Consider the following 12,892-nt stretch of genomic DNA (forward strand, 5'->3'; position numbering starts at 1 on the left):
ACGTGTTGTACGTTCAGAGATGCTCTTCTGCATACCTCGGTTGTAATGAGTGGTTATTTGAGTTACTGTTGCCTTTCTATCAGCTCGAACCAGTCTGGCCATTCTCCTCTGACCTCTGGCATCAACAAGGCATTTTCGCCCACAGAACTGCCGCTCACTGAATATTTTCTCTTTTTCGGACCATTCTCTGTAAACCCTAGAGATGGTTGTGCGTGAAAATCCCAGTAGATCAGCAGTTTCTGAAATACTCAGACCAGCCGGTCTGGCACCAACAACCATGCCACGTTCAAAGTCACTTAAATCACCTTTCTTCCCCATTCTGATGCTCGGTTTGAACTGCAGCAGATCGTCTTGACCATGTCTACATGCCTAAATGCATTGAGTTGCTGCCATGTGATTGGCTGATTAGAAATTTGCGTTAACGAGCAGTTGGACAGGTGTGCCTAATAAAGTGGCTGGTGAGTGTATATATATATATATATTTTCACTAATCTTTCAATAGTGGATAGCTCTGTTCTGACACATCATCTTGATAACAGGAAAATGTGTGGATTTATATTGCTTCCCACATGTATGACATATCCTCATGTGTCCAGTGAGGTTTGAGCGACTCTACCTGATCATGACTACGACGTGAAGCCCCTTTCTGTGGAAGACCAGCTTGATGTATTAAAGAAGCGCATCGCTTTCCTGAAGGACGACAATAAAAAGCTGAAAAGTGAGCGTTTTGGTCTAGAACGCTTCCAGTGTGTGCCCAATCTGATCAGGTTTTACACTGGTTTTAAGGATTACCACAATCTCAAAGCACTCTTCCTAGCTTTACAGCCTACTGCAGAGTCCATGCTGCGATGGACTCAAATGCAAAGGAACAGCCATAACCTAGAACACATTTCTGTGTCTGGCTTCCATGCAGAGCATTTATCGCCGATTGATCAGTTTCTCCTGTTCTTGTGCCGTGTGAGGCAGGGCTTTTTTGCTCTGGATTTATCTGTATGATTCAATGTGCCGCCGACCACGGTCAGCAGGAGGAACTGTACGACGTGGGCCAACTATTTGCTCTTTATGTTAGGGACCCTCCCAATATGGCCTAGTAGAGCAGCAGTAGACGAGCTAATGCCACCAGTATTCAGGGAATTCTACCCAAACACAAGAGTGATACTAGACTGCACAGAGATCCGCATTGAGACAGCTAGTTGGAAGGTTTTGAACACCATGACATACTCCCATTATAAAAGTAACACTACACTGAAATCCCTAATTGGGATCACTCCCTCAGGGTCAGTTAGCCTGGTAAGTAATCTATACACAGGATGTATTTCTGATAAGGAGATAACTAAGAGGTCAGGTGTTCTGGACCTCTTAAAGTCAGGTGATGAGGTCATGGCCGATAAGCGCTTCCTTATCAAAGACCTGCTCGATGAAATAGATGTAAAACTTGTCATCCCTGCATTTTCAGGCCCAAGCGGACAATTTAGCTGTGATGAGCTCACAGACACACAGAGTATTGCTGGCTTGAGAATACACGTCGAACGGTCAATAAGACGCATAAAGGAGTACCACATTTTTGATGGAGTCATACCCCTTTCACAAAGTGGAACAGTCAACCAACTGTGGACTGCGTGTGCTCTCCTAAGAAATTTTCAGGGACCCCTGTTTTAAACCTTTGTTAAATTCAGCTGACAAGAAAATATAGTGCACACAAACCTTAGATAGATTGAAACATATTTAACTTCATTTCAGTACAGTCCCATTTTTTAGCCCACACCTTGAGATGAGCAATCACTATCTTAGTTTAGTAAACAATTGATGATTTAAGTTGGTAGCGAGTTCCAGTTTATTGCTACAACAGAATGACAGTTGACCGAACATATTTTAGTTTAAAATGAACCAACAGTTTTGTTAAAGGACAAAGAATGAAAATATTGTAGATAGGACAATCTAATGTATAAATACTGAATGTACAGTATAAAAATGAAATGTATCTTATTTTTTATTTTATTGTGATTAAACAGCTTCTTTGAATACAGCCCTGTTTGTGTGTCTCTCCTCACTGGCACAGGAGAGGCAGAAAGTACTCGAAAAAGAAAAGATCCAGCTTAGTTTTCATATTGTGGTAAATGACGGTAGGTGCTCGAGGTTGGTAGTCCAAACCATGTTTGCTGCTGGCCCCGGCTGCATTTATTTCCGATTGAGTAAGAAGGGGGCGTGGCTAAGTTCCCACCACTTGGTTTTTAAAAAATCCAAGATGGCTGCGGCGTGAAATGGGCGTATATAGCACACCGAGGAATTTATTGCTTCAATTGACCACATTTGTGCTAAACAGTGATTGCACATCCACATAAAAACCAGTGAAATTTCCCTTTAAAGCTCACATGTAACAGAACAAAGGTAAGTGTCTTGTAAAATGTCTTCTCCACATGAACAAATAAAGCCCTGTGTTTCCAAATTCTGAGTCTTTTGTCCCTCCGTGGCTACTGTAGAGCCAGTTCCGTTTTGTGTTACATGAAAAGTACGAGTTCCGTTGTGTGTTACAAGCTGCCTGTATGCTGTGAGTGGTGCTGTACCTACGTGAGAAAGCTCATAAATGCAGCAAACCTGCTCTGCCCCAACCACCATCAGGACTCCTGTCTCCCACCTGTACAACTGCCTTCTCTGTCCGCCCGAGTCAACATACACTGCTCAAAAAAATAAAGGGAACACATAAGCAATGCAATGTAGCTCCAAGTCAATCACACTTTTGAGATATCAACCTGTCCGGTTAGGAAGCAACACTGGTTTGTGAATCAATTTCACCTGTTGGTAAATTGTCTAATTTCCACCAGGTGGAAATTAGACAATTTGCAAGACAGCCCCTATAAAAGGAATGGATTTGCAGGTGGTGGCCACAGACCATTTGCCTGTCCTCATCTTTTCTGGCCGATCTTTGGTTAGTTTTTCATTTTGCTAGTGCCCTCACCACTAGAGGTGGCATGAGGCGGTCGGTATCTGCAACCTACAGAAGTTGCTCAGGTAGTGCAGCTCATCCAGGATGGCACATCAATGCGTGCTGTGGCAAGAAGATTTGATGTGTCTCCCAGCACAGTGTCCAGAGCATGGAGGAGGTACCAGGAGACAGGCCAGTACACCAGGAGACGAGGAGGGGGCCGCAGGAGGACAACAACCCCGCAGCAGGACCGCTATCTGGTCCTTTGTGCAAGGAGGAACAGGAGGAGCACTGCCGGAGCCCTACAAAACGACCTTCAACAGGCCACTAATGTGCAGGTTTCTGCTCAAACAGTAAGAAACAGAATGCATGAGGATGGTATGAGGGCCCGACGTCCACAATTGGGGCCTGTGCTCACAGCCCAACACCGTGCAGCCCGATTGACCTTTGCCAGAGAACATCTTGGTTGGCAGATTCGCCATTGGCGCCCTGTGCTCTTCACAGATGAGAGCAGGTTCACACTGAACACATGTGACAGACGTGACAGAGTCTGGAGATGCTGTGGAGAACGTTCTGCTGCCTGCAACATCCTCCAGCATGACCGGTTTGGCGGTGGGTCAGTGATGGTCTGGGGAGGCATATCCTTGGAGGGCCGCACAGACCTCTACGTGCTAGCCAGAGGTACTATGACTGCCATTAGGTACCGGGATGAGATCCTCAGACCCATTGTCGGACCATATGCTGGTGCAGTGGGCCCTGGGTTCCTGCTCATGCATGACAATGCTCGTCCTCATGTGGCCAGAGTGTGTCAGCAGTTCCTGTATGTCGAGGGCATTGATGCTATGGACTGGCCTGCACGTTCCCCAGACCTGAATCCAATCGAGCACCTCTGGGACATCATGTCTCGTACCATCCGCCAACGCGATGTCGCACCACAGACTGTCCAGGAGTTGACCGATGCCCTGATCCAGGTCTGGGAGGAGATCCCTCAGGAGACCATCCGTCGTCTCATCAGGAGCATGCCCAGACGTTGTAGGGAGTGCATACAGGCACATGGAGGCCACACACACTACTGAGCCTCATTTTGAATCGTCTTGAAGAATTTCCACAGAAGTTGGATCAGCCTATGTTCTCATTTTCCACTTTGATTTTGAGTATGATTCTGAATCCAGACCTTAATGGGCTAATGATTTTGATTTCCATTGATCATTCTTAGGTTATTTTGCTCTAAACACATTCTTCTGTCTAATAAATAAAGATTTTCAGCTGAAATATTTCATTCATCGAGGTCTATATTGTGTTTTTAGGTGTTCCCTTTATTTTTTTGAGCAGTGTACATTTAAAAAAAAACATAACATAACGCAGACTGTTCAAGGGCTGTTCGCCTGTTCGCTGATAGCAGAGGGATGTATGAGAAACTCACTGAGTGTGGCAAAGTCTGGAGAAATGGCCCTGGTGAATTACGTGCTGGAAGACAAGTAGGAGAACTGACCTATGAACTCTTTGAACAATATGCAAGTTCTGGTATCCATTAGGATGGCAGGCCAGCATAAAAGATAAGCTTCTTCCTACACATGGATTATTAGGGAGAAAGGTCGGGGTACATACCATTTTGACTGCAACTCAGACTTGTTTACAATAAGGATGACTTGACCTTTTTGCTGCAAGGTATAAAGGGGGAGCGCTCTGAGATGATGGCGTGCACTTTGGTATTTATGCTTTGTGTGCCTATTCGTGAACATAATTATAATAAGCGTTTTGGGTATCTAGAAAAGCACTATATAAATGTAATGATTGTCATAATTATTATTATTATTATTATTATTGTTGTTGTTAACGTGGCGGCACAGTGGCGCAGTGGTTCGCGCGGTCGACTCACAGCAAGAAGGTCCTGTGTTCGAGCCCCGGGGTAGTCCAACCTTGGGGGTCATCCTATGTGTGGAGTTTGTATGCTCTCCCCATGTCTGCATGGGTTTCCTCCCACAGTGCAAAGATATGTAGGTCAGGTGAATTGGCATTACTAAAAAAAAGTTGTCCCTATGTGTGTGTGTGTGTGTGTGTGTGTGTGTCGGCCCTGTGATGACCTGGAGGCCTGTCCAGGGTGTCTCTCTGCCTGCCGCCCAATGACTGCTGAGATAGGCTGCAGCATCCTCATGACCTGAGAGCAGGATAAGTGTTTCGGATAATGGATGGATGGATTATTGTTGAAGAGTGAAAATACTGTAAGAGATTTTGGTCGTTCTCCTCATTTATTGTCAGAATTGAATTAATTGCAATGACAATTGCCATTTTACTTAGGCCTGTGGTGTTTCATTTCCATTTTTTTTTACAAGGTATTGAACAAAAGTGTTATGGGTTCCTTATTATGGTCTATTATCATAGTGATATTGCAACCCCAGCCCCTGAGGATGCACAAGCCAGTGCATTCTTAGTGCCGGTCCCGAGCCCGGATAAATGGGGAGGGTTGTGTCAGGAAGGGCATCTGGCGTAAAATCTTTGCCAAATCAAATATGTGAATCATAAATAAGATTTCCATACCAGATCGGTCGAGGCCCGGGTTTCCAATGACCATCACCGGTACTGTTAACCAGCAGGGTGTCAGTGGAAACTATGCTACTGTTGGGAGAAGGAGAAGGAGAGGGGGAAGGCATGTCCAGAGGCAGCGAGAGAGGAGGAAAGGTAGACATGTGGAGGTGAGAGTCAGAACTTTGAATGTTGGCACTATGACTGGTAAAGGGAGACAGCTGGCTGATATGATGGAAAGAGGAAAGGTAGGCATACTGTGTGTGTAAGAGACCAGGTGGAAGTGGAGTAAGGCCAGCCGTATCAGAGGTGGGTTCAAACTCTTCTACCGTGGTGTGAATGGGAGGACAAATGGGCTAGGGGTAATTCTGAAGGAAGAGTATGTCATGAGTGTGCTGGAGGTGAATAGAGTGTCAGACAGAGTGATGAATATGAAGCTGGAAATTGAAGGTGTATTGCTGAATGTTATCAGCGCATATGCCACGCAAGTTGGGTGTGAGATGGAAGAGAAAGAATAATTCTGGAGTGAGTTGGATGACATGGTGGAGAGGGTACCCAAGGAGGAGAGAGTGGTGATTGGAGCGGACTTCAATGGACATGTTGGTGAAGGGAATAGAGGTGATGAGGAGGTGATGGGTAGGTATGGTGTCAAGGAGAGAAATGTGGAAGGCAGATGGTGTTTGATTTTGCGAAAAGGATGGACATGGCTGTGGTGAATACATATTTCAAGAAGAGGGAGGAACACAGGGTGACGTACAAGAGTGGAGGAAAGTGCACACTGTTCGACTATATCTTATGTAGAAGGCGCAATCTGAAAGGGATTGGAGACTGCAAAGTGATGACAGGGGAGAACGTAGCTAGGCAGCATCAAATGGTGGTCTATAGGATGACTTTGGAGACCAAGAAGAGGCAGAGAGTGAAGGCAGAGCCAAGGGTCAAATGATGGAAGTTGAAGAAGGAAGACTGTTGTGTGGAGTTAAGGGAGGAGTTAAAATAGGCACTGGGTGGTCGTGAAGAATTGCCGCATGGTTGGGAAATAAAGCAGAAAGAGTGATGGAGACAGCTAGGAAGTTACTTGGTGTGTCACCAGGACAAAGGAAGACAAGGAGACTTGGTGGTGGAATGAGGAAATACAGCAAATTATACAGAGGTAGAGGTTTGCAAAGAAGAATTGGGATAGTCAGAGATGAAGAAAGTAGACAGGAGTACAAGGAGACTCAGCGTAAAGCAAAGAGAGAGGTGGCAACGGCAAAGGAAAAGGCATATGGTGAGTTATACGACAGGTTAGACACTAAGGAAGGAGAAAAGGACTTGTACCGATTGGCTAAACAGAGGGACCAAGCTGCGAGTCAGGGCGATCAAGGATAGAGATGGAAATGTGCTGACAAGCGAGAAGAGTGTGCTGAGAAGGTGGAAGGAGTATTTCGAGGGGCTGATGAATGACAAAGTGAGAGAGAGAGAAGGATAGATGATGTAGGGCTAGTGAATCAGGAAATGCAGTGGATTAGCAAGGACGAAGTGAGGGCAGGTATGAAGAGGATAAAGAGTGGAAAGGCAGTTGGTCCTGATGTCATACCTGCAGCGGCATGGAGATGTTTAGGACAGATGGCAGTGGGATTTTTAACTAGATTGTTTAACACAATCTTGGAAAGTGAGAGGATGCCTGAGGAGTGGAGAAGGAGCATACTGGTGCCGATTTTCAAGAACAAGGGCGATGTGCAGAACTGTAACAACTACAGAGGTATAATTTGATCAGCCACAGTGTGAAGATTTGGGAAAGAGTAATAGAAGCTAGGTTAAGAGGAGACGTGACAATTAGTGAGCAGCAGTATGGTTTCATGCCATGACAGAGCACCACAAATGCGATGTTTGCTTTGAGAATGTTTATTGAGAAGTATAGAGAAGGCCAGAAGGAGTTACATTGTGTCTTTGTAGATTAGAGAAATCATATGACAGGGTGCCGAGAGAGGAGGTGTGGTATTGTATGAGGAAGTCGGAGTTGCAGAGAAAAATGTAGGAGTGGTGCAGAATATGTATGAGGGAAGAGTGACAATGGTGAGGTGTGTGGTTGGAACGACAGATGAGTTCAAGCTGGAGGTGGGATTACATCAAGAATCGGCTCTGAGCCCTTTCTTGTTTGCAATGGTGATGGACAGGTTGACGGACAAGATCAGGCAGGAGTCTCCATGGATGATGATGTTCGCGGATGACATTGTGATCTGTAGCGAGAGTAGGGTGCAGGTTGGGGAGAGCCTGCAGAGGTGGAGGTATGCACTGGAGAGAAGAGGAATGAAAATCAGTAGGAGCAAGACCGAATACCTATGTGTGAATGAGAGGGAGGACAGTGGAATGGTCAGGATGCAAGGAGTGGAGGTGACAAAGGCATATGACTTTAAATACTTGGGGTCAACTGTCCAAAGTAATGGGGTGTGCAGGAGAGAGGTGAAGAAGAGGGTGCAGGCAGGGTGGAGTGGGTGGAGAAGAGTGTCAGGAGTGATTTACGACAGAAGGGTACCAGCAAGAGTTAAAGGGAAAGTTTACAAGATGGCTGTGAGACCAGCTATGTTGTATGGTTTGGAGACAGTGGCACTGACGAAAAGACAGGAGGCAGAGCTGGAGGTGGCAGAGTTGATGTTGCAAAGATTTTCACTGGGAGTGACGAAGAAGGACAGGATCAGGAACGATTATATTAGAGGGACCGCTCAAGTTGGACCGTTTGGAGAGAAAGCAAGAGAGACAAGATTGAGATGGCTTGGACATGTGTGGAGGAGAGACGCTAGGTATTTTGGGAGAAGGATGCTGAATATGGAGCTGCCAGGGAAGAGGAAAGAGGAAGGCCAAAGAGCAGGTTTACGAATGTGGTGAGCGAAGATATGCAGGTGGCTGGTGTGAAAGATGAAGATGCAGAAGACAGGAAGAAATGGAAACGGATGATTTGCTGTGGCATCCCCTAATGGGAGCAGCCGAAAGTAGTACAAACCCCAATTCCAATGAAGTTGGGATGTTGTGTAAAACGTGAATAAAGACAGAATACAATGGTTTGCAAATCCTTTTCGACTTATATTCAATTGAATACACTACAAAGACAAGATATTTAATGTTCAAACTGATCAACTTTATTGTTTTTTGCAAATATTCACTCATTTTGATTTGATGCCTGCAACACGTTCCAAAGAAGCTGGGACAGGGGCAACAAAAGACCGGGAAAGTTGAGGAATGCTCAAAAAACACCTGTTTGGAACATTTCACAGGTGAACCGGTTAATTGGAAACAGGCGAGTGTCATGATTGGGTATAAAAGGAGCATCCCCGAAAGGCTCAGTTGTTCCCAAGCAAGGATGGGGCCAGGTTCACCACTTTGTGAACAACTGCGTGAGCAAATAGTCCAACAGTTTAAGAACAACGTTTCTCAATGTACAATTGCAAGGAATTTAGGGATTTCATCATCTACAGTCCATAATATCATCAAAAGATGCAGAGAATCCAGAGAATCTCTGCACGTAAGTGGCAAGGCCGAAAACCAACATTGATTGCCCGTGACCTTCAATCCCTCAGGTGGCACTGCATTAAAAACCGACATCATTCCGTAAAGGATATTACCATGTGGGCTCAGGAACACTTCGGAAAACCATTGTCAGTTAACACAATTCGTCGCTACATCTACAAGTGCAAGTTAAAACTCTACCATGCAAAGCGAAAGCCATATATCAACAACACCCAGAAATGCCGCCGGCTTTTCTGGGCCCAAGATCATCTGAGAAGGACTGACACAAAGTGGAAAAGTGTGCTGTGGTCTGATGAGTCCACATTTCAAATTGTTTTTTTTGGAAATCATGGATGTCGTGCCCTTCGGGCTAAAGAGGAAAAGGACCATCCAGATTGTTATCAGCACAAAGCTCAAAAGCCAGCATCTGTGATGGTATGGGGGAGTGTTAGTGCCCATGGCATGGGTAACTTGCACATCTGTCAAGGCACCATTAATACTGAAAGGTACATACAGGTTTTGGAGCAACATATGCTGCCATCCAAGTGATGTCTTTTTCCAGGGACGTCCCTGCTTATTTCAGCAAGACAATGCCAAGCAACATTCTGCACGTGTTACAACAGTGTGGCTTCGTAGTAAAAGAGTGCAGATACTAGACTGGCCTGCCTGCACTCCAGACCTGTCTCCCATTGAAAATGTGTGGCGCATTATGAAGCGCAAAATACAACAACGGAGACCCTGGACTGTTGAGCAACTGAAGTCGTATATCAGCAAGAATGGGAAAGAATTCCACCTACAAAGCTTCAAGAATTAGTGTCCTCAGTTCCCAAACGCTTATTGAGAGTTGTTAAAAGGAAAGGTGATGTAATACAGTGGTAAACATGACCCTGTCCCAGCTTTTTTGGAATGTGTTGCAGACATCAAATTCAAAATGAGTGAATATTTGCAAAAAAACAATAAAGTTGATCAGTTTGAACATTAAATATCTTTTCTTTGTAGTGTATTCAATTGAATATAGGTCGGAAAGGATTTGCAAATCATTGTATTCTGTTTTTATTTACATTTTACACAACATCCGAACTTCATTGGAATTGAGGTTTGTAGTAGTAGATCATAGTGATATTGCCTCCAGGACGTTTTACTATGCAGTGGACCATGTTGTGTTTTAGAATGTGGCTGTTGTCTTGTTAGCCTACGTTTTGTATAAGACCAACAGTTGAGGCTGTAGGCATATTTTCATTTTATCATGTGACATAAAACCTAGGTCTGGTCTTTTTAAAAATGTAGTGCAACCCTTTGGCTGATTCACTGTGTGGATATTTTTTCTGTTATTGGTGCTTGAGTGACATAAAAAACATTGCAACAGTCAATAGGCCACACAGTGGCGTAGTGGTTAGTGCTGTCGCCTCACAGCAAGAAGTTCCTGGGTTTGAACCCTTGGGGTCATCCCAGGTCGTCCTCTGTGTGGAGTTTGCATGTTCTCCCCATGTCTGTGGTGGGTTCCGATGTTTACCAACGCCCGTCACTAACATCAGAACACAAAGAGCCATGGACATCTATAGCTCTGACAATGACTCCAAAGAGGATACATTCTGAGTCTCATCACCAGCCAGTCAGACTAGCTTAGTCTAGTCAGAAAGGCACGAACTGAGGAAGCCTCTTGGATGAGAGGCAAAACGTCTTCACGGATATATACCAAGTCCAGTTGCACTTGATTCAACTCCTTTAGATAACCATGACCTGGATGAATGAGAACATTCACAGATATGTAATAAGTATCCTGTCATCTCATATGTTACCCAAATGAACATACGGATAGGGTGTTTGTATGTATAATATTTTAACCACCAATGCATCATCGTTAAATATATATAGAAACAGTCAGCAGTCATACAGTATAACTAGTGGATGAAACACAGGGTTCCCAATGTCAAAAGTAAACGAATATTAGGCTACACTTGACGATAGGATTTTTATAATTTAATTTCTGTCCAATGTTAATGGTTGATGTCAAACAGTTAGCTAACATTAGACTAACAGTTATATACAACTTGGACCTAAAGTTACCTGGTATAGAATTGGATGTCGGCCTTGGAGCCTGCAAACCGCTGTAACCCAAAACTCTCACTGGTCATGCAACTCCTGCTATTCTCTTCTCAGGTCTTGAATTTCTTTGTCTTTGTCTTCTACAGATGACAAGGGCATGTCTACTGCAGACGGTTCAGGGACAGAGCAGTAGTCGTGATCCCTTGTGCTATCATGTTGCTCCTCAGGAGAGACTGGACCAATGGGCCGTTTTGTTCTCTCCCACACACTGCGCCGTGGTGTCTCAACAGCATAACCATTCCATCCAAGGAGTGTCAGTACAGCACCTTTAACAAGCCTTCTTTGACCGTCAAGGGTTGTTGGCTCTATGAGCTGATCAGTGGAGAAGTGTCTGCTACAGACCTTAGTGTGAGAGGTGATGGTGAAATGGTCTCGGCATATGTTTACCAGCCACTGTCTTCTCAGGTCAGGATGGATTGGAAAGCCATGGAAACTTAGTATGCCGTTAAACTTGGAGCTAGCTGAACAAAGTGGGACACATCAATGCTCAGAGTATTTATTTTGTTGTTTTTGAAAATGTTCGGTCTTGAACTTTTTTCAGGGTAGACTCATGATGATTAGCAAACTGTCATGCTAGCTAGCTAGCTCGGCGCCAGCACGATGTAAACAAAGGGAGCGGAAATGCACAAGCAGGACTATTTCGAAGCAGACCTACGTCACATAGCCCAGTGCATGTAGCAAATTGAGCGATTGTCTGCTGTTAGATACTGCAGGCAGTAAAGTATGGCATTCATTTTTGTCTGTACCAATGGACCAAACTCCATGAAAAATGTTGATCTTCGTTAACTTTGTGGTTCTGATTATTAGGACAAGCGAAACAAACAATCTATTCAATGGCATTGTAAAACAGCAATATACTTCAGCTTTAGAGGACCTGACAGGGCCAATTTCTGCAATAGTTGCCAAGTACCTACAGACAAAGGGGCCATAAATGAATAACCAGGTGTTTACTTTGGCTAGTTGGCCAACAGATAAGTATATTGTGGTTTGAAACAGTGTTTCTTTGCAAATCTTTGACATTGCTAACAGAATCAGCATTCAAGAGAGCATTAATTCCTTTTTTGTTGTACTTATCCATGTTGATACATTTCAAGTATTACTTGGAGGAAGTTGAAATCGATATCACATCAGAGAGGCCAGACTACACTACACTGACATTTAACTTTACACTGCAGAAGAAGATCTACATTTTATGAATATATTTTTATATATATTATGTAGCGCTATCTATCCCTTTTAACTGTCAAGGACAACGCTCCTGATTTCTCTGTACAACTCAGTATCCAATAAACTATTGAAGCATGTTAACTTCGCTTCTTATGTGTTTAAAGTATGTTCTAAAGGCTCTAAATGTCTTACAGCGTCATCTGGTAACTCCAACTAAAAAGTTGACTACCTCTTTAAGGCGCTTAAATATGGCATATGAAACCTAGGTCTGGTCTTTTTAAAAATGTAGTGCAACCCTTTGGCTGATTCACTGTGTGGATATTTTTTCTGTTATTGGTGCTTGAGTGACATAAAAAACATTGCAACAGTCAATAGGCCACACAGTGGCGTAGTGGTTAGTGCTGTCGCCTCACAGCAAGAAGTTCCTGGGTTTGAACCCTTGGGGTCATCCCAGGTCGTCCTCTGTGTGGAGTTTGCATGTTCTCCCCATGTCTGTGGTGGGTTCCGATGTTTACCAACGCCCGTCACTAACATCAGAACACAAAGAGCCATGGACATCTATAGCTCTGACAATGACTCCAAAGAGGATACATTCTGAGTCTCATCACCAGCCAGTCAGACTAGCTTAGTCTAGTCAGAAAGGCACGAACTGAGGAAGCCTCTTGGATGAGAGGCAAAACGTCTTCACGG

Source organism: Lampris incognitus, chromosome 7 (assembly GCF_029633865.1).
Source record: "Lampris incognitus isolate fLamInc1 chromosome 7, fLamInc1.hap2, whole genome shotgun sequence".
NCBI classification, from domain to species: domain Eukaryota; kingdom Metazoa; phylum Chordata; class Actinopteri; order Lampriformes; family Lampridae; genus Lampris; species Lampris incognitus.